At 39.0% G+C, this 10518-nt stretch overlaps 1 long non-coding RNA gene across 1 annotated transcript; it reads left to right on the top strand.

Annotated features, from left to right (window-relative positions):
- Positions 1–6811: 6811 nt before the first annotated feature.
- LOC132605419 (uncharacterized) lies at positions 6812–8388 on the top strand. The gene is made up of 2 exons (XR_009569178.1): positions 6812–6999; positions 8028–8388. It is a non-coding gene; the product is annotated as an uncharacterized LOC132605419 (long non-coding RNA).
- Positions 8389–10518: the final 2130 nt, after the last annotated feature.

Below are 10518 nucleotides of genomic sequence, written 5' to 3'. Positions count from 1 at the left end.
AAGCCATTTTTTTATGGGATTTTCCTTCTTGAAAAAATTTCGTGTGAAATATTAACGGTTAAACCGATAACGATCAATAACCGTACCGATAAACCGATAACCCAGTAACCAATACCTTAACGGTTTAACATGTCTACAAACCGATAACCGATAACTTTCAAACCCGAACCGAACCACCCGATATGCAGCCCTAATCCAAAGTCAATGAAGTGGATTGAAAATCACGAGATCTCAGATTTAATTTTCAGCGACAACAAAAAATACTAGGTGATTTCTTTCCATTCGTCCAAGCCTTGATAGATAGTATTACATGTTACTTGTGTTGGTGGGAGATAAGTAGTACTCCTAAAATTAATCGAGGTACGCGTAAACTGATCTGGACACCATGATCATAATGCCCTTTAGGTTCTCTGCTTCTTATTTTTTTGGGGGGTACATAGAAAAATACTAAAAACAAACATTAAAACGCTCATAAGTAACATTACTTAAATCAGCGTGGAGCAAAAACTCCATATCTTTAATTGTGTCTCCCAAACCAGCAACTCCTCTTCGTGTCTACGCCCTGCATTTGCTAAAAAACAAACAAATAAAGGATGAAAGGTCAGATATACGAAATTTCCAAAAACTTTCTTTGCTGCTTCCTTTGCTAGGCCTACTTTATTTTTCGCACATGTCATCAGACTAACAAAAAAAATTGGTGAGATTTGGAAATGAAATCCATTATAAGGATATAATATAGAAGAACTTTTGACCAATTAACCATTGGGTAGAGCATGAGTCATCGATCTTCTTCAATAAGAGCATTACGTAATCAAATTAATCAATGCTACAAGAAGCTTTAAGCCTTTAACTACTTAATATATACTGCTTATGTCACCTGAGACGACGACGACAACAACAACAACATACCCAGTGAATCCCACAACGTGGGGTCTGGGGAGGGTAGAATGTACGCAGACCTTATCCTCACCTTAGGTAGGGAGGCTGTTTCCGGAATACCCTCGGCTCAAGAAAAAGCATAAGAAATGTCAGATACGGGCAAACAAATCAAAGAAATTATGAAAATGAAAATAATGAAAGTAAAAGTAAATAAGCCATTATAAACCAACAGATACTCGCAGAAATCAAGAGACAAGAAACTATAGAGCAACATAACTACTCGTAAGAAAGGATAAACGGGATTACCTACTAACCTTCTACCCTAATATGAGTCCTCCATACCCTCCTATCTAAGGTCATGTCCTCGGTAAGCAGGAAATGCACCATGTCCTGTCTAATCACTCCCCCCCAATACTTCTTCGGCCTACCTCTACCTCTTCTGAAACCGTCGCTGGCCAACCTCTCGCACCTCCGCATTGGGGCATTTGCATCTCTCCGCATCACATGCCCAAACCATCTTAGCCTCGCTTCCCGCATCTTGTCTTCCACTGAGGCTATTCTAACCTTGTCTTGCATGATTTCATTCCTAATCCTATCGCTCCTAGTGTGCCCACACATCCATCGCAGCATTCTCATTTCCACCACTTTCATCTTCTGAACATGAGATTTCTTGACTGGCCAACACTCCGCCCCATACAACATAGTTGGTCTAACCACCACTTTGTAGAACTTGTCTGCTTATGTCACCTGAGAGAGCATTAATATTCTATTCAGATAAATAATAAGTACAGAATAAAATTAATAATTAGATTTTAAGCCCACCTTGGAAGACAATATGTCGCAATATTGAAAAATGAAGCATAAACCATATTAGTATTATTTTAGACGTTGAAGTTCAATTGATAGTATAATATGTAGTATAATCAAATGTAGCATGGTTGGGGGGAAATGAAAAAGTTGAACTTTTCCAGAAAAAGGAAAAAAATACACACTTTGGTTGTTGCATAACAGTACATCTTATAGAAGTTATAACTTCTATACGTATTGAAAGTGTTAAAAAATTTTACATTATCAAATCACCAAAAGGTAATAAAATAAATGGTATAATAAGCGAAATTAGTAATTTGAATAAAATAATAATCTGTTTTTAGTTAAAACCGATTGTATAAAAATTCATTGTACTGTTAGTACATATAAATTAGATTCAATTAATTAATATAGCAGTAGTTAGGATTGCAAAGGGTGGCAATATATTTTAGAAGAAATTATGAGACGTTTGATGTGTAGTGGAAGTGCCAATGGCATATCCTTAGGAAGATGCTAACTTTGCTTTCTTTTGCACTTACTTTATCCAAAAGTGACCCACACATTCACTCAAGTCAATTCACACTTTTGTTGCCCACATTCACCCTTTTGCCACCATACGGTGGAAAATTTTATTTTTTAAAAAATAAAAATAAAAAACATGACCAACAAAAATAAGAAAAACATTTACTCGCCATTTAAACTTTGTTAGGTTAAATCTTTAAGATTTTTTGTATTGAACATATTAATTTATTTTTTAAAATTATGGGTTCAGCCATGTTATTTGTCATAATTTTAGTAAATTTTACACATAAGTTTATGCTCTTATGTTGAAAATATTGAGTTCAGACGAACCTGACGTTGCAACGCTACATCCGCCTCTGTTCATGCTCAATATTTATTACTAGTAATATCAATAATTGTTGAATAAAGACATATTCTCGCCTAAATTTTATTATTTTACCATTTGATATAAACACCGAGTGAGAACTTTTTTCTTTTTCAACTAACAACACCATGATGTCCACATGCCTCTATAAACAACTAGTCAAACCTTCCTAACCAAACCCTCCATCCCACCTCTCTCTCTCTCTCTAGACTGTTGCTTTGTGTTAGAGTTCTTGATCATGAGATGCCACCCTTTTGCCACCATCTCCGGTGGCAAAGGGGTGGTAGCTAAAGACGGATTTCGCCCGTTTGTCTGTAGGAGCTGGTGGCTATTGTTGACAAATTTTTGTTAGAGGTAATAGAGCTGATGCTGCTTTTATCTTAGTCCCACGGTAAGGAAATTGCCATTTTCTTTGGTGATTATGTTCTAGTTATGAAGGGCAACTTCTATCCTTTGGCATTTTCACTTCCCTTTGAGTACTCTCTCTGTGAGCTCGAGTGGAAGTTATAGTTAAATAATCTCAAGGGCAAGTCGGATTTGTTCTAAACCTATATGTACTTTGTTGAACATGTGTAATGTTGTGTAATTTGGGAAGAACTTGTTGAACATGTTTTATGTATTTGGCCTTTGGCTATAATAATGATGAAAGTATTGTTTTCTATTAATATTGTTTGAGAGTACTTTTTTTTTGTCAGTGTTAACATGGTGGTTAACTTGGTACCGCATCTTCACGTATAGATGTTGTAATATAATCTATAAATGAAGGGGTGAATTGTAAGCCTGTTAAAAAAATCTAGTCGACTACTGTTTGGTGTCAGTCGATTGATAGCGAGACAGCCTGCACAAAATTATCAGTCCTTCGATTTGCACAAATATAAACCACAATAAATAGTAAGGGTGCAGAATATAATATGAGAGCAATAAAATAAATGACACCAGGAATTTTTATACTGGTTCGGAACCAATGTGGTATCCTAATCCAGTCCCCTTGGGTTGCAAGGAGGTTATCTCTTTAAGCCCTTTATAATTTAGTTGAGTACAGCCTTTGTGGTTTTCCTCGTTCACCACCAACGTTTACAAGGTTGGTTTTCACTTGCTCACCAACAACGAACAAGGTTTGGTTTTGACACGCTCACCAACAACATACAAAGTTGGTTTTTCACTCGCTCACCAACAACGACTCTTTGGTTTTCACTCGCCCACCAAAGAAACGAACAATGACACAACCTCTCAATACAAAGCCTCACCAACTATACTATATCTCTCCTCTTTTTTTTTTGTTTACACAGTAAGTCACTCAGGATTACAATGCTTATGAAAAGTAGAGCAAAGAACTTGAGAAGGTTGAGACGAAAGTATAAGTGGCTGCATGTTTTTCTTCTTTTAAGAGCTCGTAGATTTATAGCCTTTCAACTTGCTCTGGCTATTGCATAACCCAAGGGAATTTCATAGGTTGTTCCTCAATCTTTTTTATGATTACTTGTTGATTGCTTCCTTAAATCTTGGAGTGATATCTTCTCCTTGATTCCTTTGACCGAGTAGAGCTTCCCAATATTCATTGTATAATTTCATTGGTAGTCTTTCCTTGTTGTTGCAGATTTTTGGTACTTGAGATATTAAAGATCCTTCCTTCCAATTCTTTAATGAATTGAGCAGAAGTAATTTTTCCTTGTAGGGCATTGTAATTAAAATTAATTCCTTAATTACCCTGATCCCTTCCTTCATGCTAAATCTTGATTTATTCTCTTTCCTTGAATATGGCTTGATATATTTAATTACTGCTGCATCTTTGTGTGCTTTCCTTCCTTCACATTTAGTCGTAAAGTATATTACTCAGCACCCCATATTTTCATAACTTTTGCTACGTTCCTCAAATCAAATGCTTCCCAAAATAGGCTGTAGGGGAAATATTCTTTCTTCCATAATAAGCAAATCATCTTATTTTGTAGTAAATATTTCCTTCCTCAATTCTTCTTGAACTTGGATCTTGATCACTTTGAATGTAGACTCTTTTATGAACTTGAGACTTCTTGCATATCTTGATGCTCCATAAATTTTGAGCCTTCTTTAAGTAACAAATTGGTCTTGATCTTTTCCTAAAGCATCGAGAACCAATTAATTCCCTTCTTTATTGGCATTGCATTTGAGACCCTCTAATATTCTGAATCCCTTAGGACATGGTCTTTCTTTGTAAATGTCCTCGTAGGATAATTTCCAGCAAATAGTCTCAACCCCTTTTTTCTTGATTTCATAGACTTTCCAACCTCTAGATTGTAGTGTAGCCATAGAGATATTTTCCTTCCATAAAATTAATATTGTAATAAATCTTCACTGTAGTAAATATCCTTTCCATGATTCTTGTAACTTGATTTGGGAAATCTTTTTCTTCCATATCTTCTTCCGTAATTCCATCTCGTAATATCTTCTTCTTCATATTTATTTAGATCTTCACCAAATCTTTAATCATCAAATAAACCTGTACAAAAATAAATTTACCACAAGTAAATGTTCTTTTATTAAATAATTGTGTTGGTTTGTTATCATCAAAATTAGTAGGTGAAACCTTGGACCTAACATAATGTATTTTTGAAAAATAAAAGGTTGATAACTTCAATTATTCCTGATAGATTATGTAAATATTAGTTAGAATATTGTGTAGTCTACTATTTTAGGTTAGAATATTTTGTATATTGTGTAATCTCCTATTTTAGGTTAGAATATTTTTGTATATAAACCAATTCAAGTAATGAAAGGATTCAAGGAAAATATTTCCTACATGGTATCAGATTAGGGTTTCTTTCCTCTTCCTCCTTCCGCTACGCCCTAGTCCCTATTTTTTTCCTTCCTTAAGCCGTCGCCCCTTCTTCTTTTTTTTTCCCATGGCCGACGCACCAAACACCCCGGCTAAGCCCACGTTCCACCCGGCCCTCGCGGTCTCCAATATCAAGAATCACATCTCTGTTACTCTTGAGATGGAAAACTCACAATACGGTACATGGGCCGAGCTTTTCAAAATTCATGCTCGTTCTCACAAAGTCCTTCATCACATCATTCCTGTTATGTCCCGTGTTTTCGTATAATTGGAAATCGAGACATAATTACGACTTGGGTGTTAGAAGGACATAATTTGATTTTAGTAAATGTGACTATGTTGGTTATGGAATTCTTAATGTCAAGACATCGGGAAAGGCCGAGGGTAAATTTGGAATTTCGGAAATTAGTTTCGGGAATTACAAAACGGGACTTTAGCTAATTGGGCCAAGGAAAAATGCAACACAAATTGAGGCCCAAACCATGGAAGGGTGGCCGGCCTTGTGTAGGCCCAAACCCATAGTATTAATGTCATGTGCATAGCACATGACTCATAGTAGGATATATATCCACAACTCTTTGTATTTTTCATTAAATCAACAAAAAAATCAAGAACACCCCCATAAGAGAGGTTCGGCCGAACCTAGAAAAAAAACATTCCCAAGCTTGGTTAGTGATCCAAAATTCAAAGTTTTCACATATTGTGGAGTACTCAAGGCCCTCTTCAACGGGGTATAATTAGTTTGGCGCAAGAACGACGTTTGCGACAAGTCGGGGTTTCAAGGAAAGGTAAGAATTTTGCCCCTTTTATGTTATAAAATTGATGTGAATATGTTAAGGATTGGAAATAGATGGAGATCCCGTAATTTTGATGTAAATAGAAAGTCGTGGGTGTGTGTGTATAGTGTGTATTGGCCGTGAACCATAGAGAGGAAAATTGATGTGAATTGATTTTGGTTAAGTTGGTATAATGTGTTGTTGTGACCCTTATGTCGTAAATGATTAATTGATGAATGAAATTGGCGTTGAAAAATGATTTTGGATATTATCGGAAAGCGTATACCTTCGGTATCATTATGTATATCATTGTATATTTAAGGTGCTAGAGACTTTAGATATGAATCTATAAGGATGTTAATGAATTCGGAATGAAACGACGTGAGTTAGAATGTTCGTCGTGAATTTTGATGTTTTAAAGAATTCTGGACAATAATGGATTTTGGTGTAATTTCGTGTATGGCTTGGATTGTAATTAGGATGTGATTGTATAAGTTTGAATGTAGAAATGAATTCGATTATGTAGAGTAGAATTGGAGCTTTGAAAGTTTGAATGAAAGTTGCCAACTTAGATAACAAAGTAGAACTTGAAGCTAGAATGGTTTGATTGTTGTTTGTGTTGTTTGTTGACGTGTGGGCTGTTGTGGTTGATGCATTTTGAGCCGAGCTAAGCCTCGGGGATGTTAGATTTATAGGGGAAATGCTGCCGAAATTTCGGTAGGCAAAATTGAAGTTAAAGGCATTTTTAAGCCTAAGAATCTCAATTGGTAACTTTGACCATTTGCAGATTTTTGACGAAACGGGACTGGACTTTTGGAAGAGCATACGACGTCTGTGAGGTATGTAAAGCTTCCCACTCCTTCATTTGGCATATCCTAGTATGTTAGTCGAATATGAGACCTTCCGGAGCATTTCTGTTCCTCGAAACCCGATCCACAGAAAAGTTACTATTCATTCAATTCAATTGAAGCCTAAGGGCTCTATTTTGGCTAGAATGCCACCATTCGTCCGAAACCTATCGAAATGTGGTCGGGTAACCTAGAAATGATTATGTATGACCCCTGGCATATAAATGTTCGTAAGAATATGTTCGCCACCTCACTTTGATTCGAGGTGGGCCCGCTAACCCCGAGACGCCCTATTTGTCTTATTGGGCTGTCCTTTTGAATAACGTTTGGAACGGCACCTTCGATGTTGGAATTCCCGTCTACGGGATATGTTTCGACAATTTCGATATGTTAAGCTACGTTCTGAGCTACACATATTATTTTGGAAAAGTTTTGATAAATGAAACTTTATATCGGCTAAGTATCCGATTATTTTGTACTATGAAATGACTTATGAGACTACTAAGTTTTGAAAGGCTATTTTGAAATATGGATTGCATTTGTTTGCTCACGACTCCGCTCGTGCCTTATGATGACTTCGTTCACCGGTTCCCGGGCCGGTTTTGATTCGTGCGCCTTATGACAATTCGGCCGTATGTTGTGTTACGGTTCCCGAGGCCTCGCCATAGGGCCGGGTTCCGTTTGGAGTTATGCTGTGATATGGCTCGTGATGCGATACGCTCACCGATGATTATGTTTGTGTTCGGGGATGTACGGAGATTTGAAACCTTCTGGTGTTATGCTGTGTGTGGCGCCAGCGTCGGAGTGGCGACCACGTTCCTAAGCGTTTGCATGATTTCAATTGCATTATGTATACGTATATGATTTCGATACAGATTTTGACATACCTATTTGTACTCCTCTTTGACATTTGATTTGCTTTCGGTTTTGATCCATATTTCTGTACTCCGTGCTTTACATACTCAGTACATATTTCGTACTGACCCCCTCTCTTCGGGGGCTGCGTTTTATGCCCGCAGGTGCAGATATCGGTGATCCTCCACAGTAGGCTTCACTTCTTGCTATTCCGGAGTACTCCTATTTGATCCGGAGTCCACTTTTGGTACAGACTCCTTTTTCTTTGTATATATTTGGTATGTTTGACTATTTGGGTACGGCGGGGCCCTGTCTCGCCATATGTTTCTGTTTCGAACTCGTAGAGGCCTGTAGTCATATATGTGGGGTGAGGGTCCTGTATATGTTGGTCTGATTTTGCTTTCTGGTCTTAAAGCGGTTCGTTTGTTATGATGGCCCCAAATGGCCCCTATGCTTATATTTGTACTTTTGACCGGCGATGTCTATTCCGCCGCTCAGTTTGTATTTGATATGATATTTTGATTTGACACGGCCGCTTGAGACATAATTGATATGAACTATGTTCAGTATGATTTCGAAAAATTATGAAATAAGTTTGGATTCGAAAACGAATGTGTGATTCGGTCTGGGTACCCAGGTAGGGTGCCAGTCGCGGCCCACGGGGCTGGGTCGTGACAATTCCTCCACCCAAAGGTAAGGAGAAGCCGGCTCCCAAAACTAATGAGGAAGTTGAATTATGAACGACCATTGACGCCACCGTGCGTGCTTCAATGGATTTATTCGACAATTTCGAATGATCTGTTAAACACTATCATCGAACCAGATGCTACTACCATGGATGCTTGGGATCACTTGCGTGATATCTTTCAAGATCATCAAACTTCTCGTGCGGTGACTCTCGAACAAGAATTCACGACGACTCGTATGGAGGATTTTCCCAATGTCTCAGCCTATTGTCAACATCTCAAAAGCCTTGCAGATCAACTGAAAAACGTCGGGGCTCCCGTGACGAATAGCTGCCTTGTCCTTCAACTGGTCTCGGGTCTCACTGAAGCGTACAAAGGGGTTGGGACATAAATTCGCCATGCAAAGCCGCTCCCTCCATTCACTGAGGCTCGGTCTTCCTTTGTTTTGGAAGAACGTGAACTTGCGGAAATGGTGTCACACGGGTCTGGTTCGGCTATGGTGGCCTCGGTCGACGACGCGCCACTACCCTCGGACAACACAAGCTCACGCCGAGGGAAACCCAAAAATTCCCGCGGCCAAAATTCTAGAACTGGCCGTAAGGGAGGCTTGGGCCGAGGCTCAAGCAGCAGCAAAGTCACCGGCGGCCGTGGTAATTCAGCTCGAAGCAGTGGCGGTCAGCAGCCAGCGGCCTCCACTTCGCAGCAGTAGACTGTCGGCCAGTTTGGCCACTGGCAGTGGGTCCCGCAGCCTCGCTGGGCTGCTCCTCCACCTTGCCCGTACCCGACGGCTTCTTGGGCTCGTCCGCCGCCAGTCCCGCCACGGCAGCAGGGTATATTGAGCCCTCCTCCAGCCCAACAGCTCTACACGGCGGCAGTGGCTTCTCCCGGGTCGTATGTTCCAACCGACATTGAGTCCGCAATGCACACCATGACCTTGAACCCACCCGATCAAAATTGGTACATGGACACCGGGGCCACTTCTCATATGACATCCTCGGACGGTAATCTCTCGTCTTATTTTAATTTGAGCAATCAAAATAATGGTATTGTTGTGGGAAATGGTCATTCGATTCCAATTCGTGGTTGTGGTCATACTAGTTTGCCTCCCCCAAACCCCCTTTATCCTTACGGAATGTCTTACATGCTCCTAAACTCATTAAAAATTTAATCTCAGTACGGAAGTTTACTACTGATAATTTTGTGTCTGTTGATTTTGATCCATATGGGTTTCTGTGAAGGATTTCCAGACGGGGATGCCACTAATGCGGTGTGATAATCGGGGAGATCTTTATCCAGTCACCACCATCAAATATCCAACCACCACTCCATCAACCTTTGCGGTGTTGTCCTCTTCTTTTTGGCATGCTCGCTTGGGTCATCCGGGAAATTCTATCTTAGATTGTCTTAGGCTTAATAAAAGCATTGAATGTAATAAATCTAGTCATTCTAGTATTTGTCGTTCTTGCGCTCTTGGTAAACACATTAAGTTGCCGTTTGATTCTTCTATTTCCGAAACTTTGATGCCATTTGATATTATTCATAGTGATTTGTGGACCTCTCCCGTGTTAAGTTCATTAGGTCATCGATATTATGTTCTTTTTATGGATGATTTTTCGAAGTTTTTATGGACTTTTCCTTTGGCTAAGAAATCCGATGTCTATGTGAAATTCTTAGTTTTAAAAACCCACATTCATACCCAATTTGAACGTCATATTAAAAATGTCCAATGTGATAATGGGAGGGAATATGATAATGGTCAATTCGGGAAATTTGTGAGTCTAATGGGATGTCATTCCGTCTTTCTTATCCACATACGTCTTCACAAAATGGGAAAGCCGAAAGAAAAATCCGTTCTATCAATAATATCACTCGGACTCTCCTTGCTCATGCTTCTCTCCCCCCTTCATTCTGGCATCACGCCTTACAAATGGCAACATATCTTCTTAATATTTTACCAAGTAAATTATTA

Source organism: Lycium barbarum, chromosome 8, assembly GCF_019175385.1.
Source record: "Lycium barbarum isolate Lr01 chromosome 8, ASM1917538v2, whole genome shotgun sequence".
Taxonomy (NCBI): Eukaryota; Viridiplantae; Streptophyta; class Magnoliopsida; order Solanales; family Solanaceae; genus Lycium; species Lycium barbarum.
The sequence above is the reverse complement of the archived record's forward strand: the minus strand, read 5'-3'. Positions and strand labels throughout refer to the sequence as shown.